The sequence below is a fragment of the Monopterus albus genome, unplaced genomic scaffold (genome assembly GCF_001952655.1).
Source record: "Monopterus albus unplaced genomic scaffold, M_albus_1.0 scaffold218.1, whole genome shotgun sequence".
NCBI lineage: Eukaryota > Metazoa > Chordata > Actinopteri > Synbranchiformes > Synbranchidae > Monopterus > Monopterus albus.
This window is the reverse complement of record NW_018128098.1, coordinates 682,751-686,216: the sequence shown is the minus strand read 5'-3', so window position 1 is coordinate 686,216 and position 3,466 is coordinate 682,751.

Sequence of the window (3,466 nt, the reverse complement as noted above, 5' to 3'; positions counted from 1 at the left end):
CCCACCACTCTCTCATCAGTCTTTATGTCCTTTTCACAGCCTCAGACACGCTTTTAAATTTAAACAAATGTTAAATCAATAGGATTAGTTTTTGTTATACAGTAGGTACACAACATGATTTTTAACTAGATGCCACTAAATATTTTTACAAAACATAATGAAATGTTTGTTGTTAAACTTCATTGCAGACACTGATACATAATAAGTTTCATACATATTTCCCCCTTGGGACAGGTCCCTGTTGTGGACAAGCAATTTTAGGCTTCAGTAAATGTCAACTGATGTGTTAGTCATTAAGTTTCAGTAGCATTTTGGAAAGGTCGTGTTGAGCCGGTGGGGGAAAGCAGTCACGGGTACTGGCTGTGTTGTGCCTGACTGTGGCCTGGCTACCAGCCTGCCAGGGCTTCAGGGCTGCTTGAGATCGCTTCCATGTCTTCAGAGGCTTTGTCATGGTTCCTACACATATGTGGTCAGAATTAGGAACAGGAAACACTGTGGATTTACAGTAAACTGTAGAAATACAGACATATAGATTTGGATCGTAGCTTTGTTTTGCTTCAACCTGGAATGTATTTAAATTAGTTTTTATTGGCTTACTCCACATGATTGCTACTTACATACTGATGCATAATTTATTTTACCAGTTACAAGGGGGGATTTTCTGCAAAGCATTTGTTGTTATTTTTAAAACTTTTAAGCAAATGTATCTCATAATACTTCTGTATGTGTACTTAAATGTGATTTTAAATGATGAATTTTTGCTAATAATGGAGTGTTATTAAATTGTGGTACTGGTAAGGAAGTGAGTGTTTTTTTCACCATTGACTTAATTACAATGTCAGAATCCATTTTTATGATCTTTAAAGAGGCTTTGATAGGCACCGTGACCTTTTGTTCTTCTTTCAGGGATCCCAGATATTATATTATGCTGAAGTTGGCTTTGACTAGGGAGTTGTACAGCAAGTAAGGGACCCGCATTCTTTATTTCACACTGAATTGGGATTAATCACCTCTTACTGACTTCAGGTGACATCAGGTGCAGTGTGAGCTCCTGTTTGACTGGTTACAGTTAAGAGGAGCTTTTAATTTGTTAATTCAGTGTTTAAATAAAGAGAATATTAACAGTTTGTGTTTATTCCCACCATCCTACTGATGTAACTGCTCTGTGTTTGGATGCACTAATCAAGAACACTTCATTCTTCTCAAGGCCAATTCTGCTTTTATGTGCATGCTCTGTCTGTTTACAGAGCGCTGTGGTTTCACAGTAGCATAATCATAATTGACAGAAGTAGATTTACTGATAATCCTTGGCTTTGCTCTCGCTGAATGACGCAGAGTGTGGCACTGGCTGTCACCATCACATGTCCTTGAGTTAAAGCTGCATGTTGCCCTTGACACACAACTCTCTCTCTCTTCCCTTCCTTCCTCTTTCTTTGTGCCTTATTTTTAAAACATTTATTCCAACAGTCATTGTAGATGTGATTTTATTTTGTTGACAGGGCACATATATGATTGTCTACAGAGCAGAATTTTATTTTCTCAAGAGAATGCAGTAATTACATTTTTTGTGCCATAAGACACCTCTTGATCACAGCTGGTTGAAATGACAGTTACCTGAAATTTAATTTAATATTATTGCGCCTGTAGACTAAATGCAGATCAATATACTGATTTGACTGAATTTGAATTTGAATGAGAATTTTCCCAGATCTAATTCAGTGCTACAGCTGATTGGTGTGAATGTGTGTTATAACAGAATTATGTAGATCAGATTAGTGACAAAAATGTAATAGTCACTGTCATGTTGCTTGAATTAAGTTGAACGCCTTGTCTTTGTAAAAAATCTTCACCCTAGCAAGTGATCATCTTATGTACCATGTCCAGTGTGTATACAGTACTGGGTGTTAATGAGCAAGCTTTTAGGCATGTGTGTAAAACCATATGTCCCCATCTGTATTCACATCTTCATTTCCAATCAATACAGCGTCTCTGATTATGAGTGTTCAAAGCTGTAGAATATGAATGGTACTACAATTTCTTGTTAAATATTAGTACAGCTATGTAACTACTGCTTCTGTCATCTAATTTCCTTAATCCTTGATTAAGGCCTCCACTGCAGCAGCACAGAAAGAAAAGAGGAAACTGAACTGAAATTCCTGTGATGACTGAGCCATGGCCTCTTCTCTTTACTGTTTTGTTTTTCTTTCTGTTTCAGTTGTTGTCAGTTCCCACAGCCCTTTTACCCCTGTGTCCATTAACACACTACAAGTATAACCACTGGACTTATCCTGTTTGGATGGCAGAACGGTAGGGATTTATGGAAAAGAAGAACAGGGAGGATGCTAGGGTCAAATATGGGAAAAAAGAGCGAAGCCTCGAGTGAAAGGGGGAATAAGTGAAGGGGGGGGGGAGAAAGCTCCTGGGAGCCGCCTTGTTCTGGCAGGCTAATTGAAGCTCTGTGTGGCAGCAGGCTCAGAGCTGTCACTTCAGTGAAGAGCCCATTTGCTGCATGTTTCAGGTTGTGTGCTGAATTCTGATGATGCTACTGAATGCCCTGACCACCGACTGCCCCCATCACTGAGACCCCCCCCCCACCTCGGCATGGGCACACAGCACACATCCCACTCCCATCCCCAGCTCTCCACAGATTATAAGTAACAGGGTCAGTAGCATTCCAAACACGAGTATCGACCACAAAGCACAACATGTGAATGTGAATTATTTTGTTCCGAGGATTTTATAAATTAGTCAAGCTATCTTACACATAATAATATGTTATTAGACTCTGCAGGAAGTGTTTTCATTGGTACAGGTTTTCCCTTGCTGGATTAGAAGAAATTACATCTTCAAGGAAAACACATAGCTGCAAGCATTCAATAAATTATTTATCATGAATTGAAGCAGTCAGTTTAAAAATGTCTGCTAAAAACTGAACACAGTAGGATTTTTGTATGGTAAGCTGCAGCAAAAATATCCGTGCACTTAATTATTAGTAGATTTGTTATGTATGTGTGTGACATTTAGCCTAATTACTTGTTTGTGCAGATTCTCAGTCATCCAGGTCATAGTAAACCGCAACCAAAATAACCTTGGAAATCAACTGGACTAGGATATCTAGATCGAAGACGTTTCACCTCTCATCCAAGAGGCTTCATCAGTTCTGACTGACTGGTGTTGAGTCGGAGATATTTATCCCCCTCGGTGTGGTTTCAGTCCTTAGAAGGCCAACACTGCCCATTAACGACTGAGTCGTTACAGCCCAGTATCAGTGAGGGTCGTTACCTGTCTTTGGATCCTCCCCTGTCAACCGACGCCTATTGTCCTGGTGGGCATGTTTGGGCAGAGATCTCAAAACCGGGTTGTAGATGGAAGACAAGTTGTGTCTTAGTCCACCACCCCTATTTAGTGAGGGGTGTTCTATTTTTACGAAAATAGCTTCCTTAACACCTCTCTCAAACCAGCGATG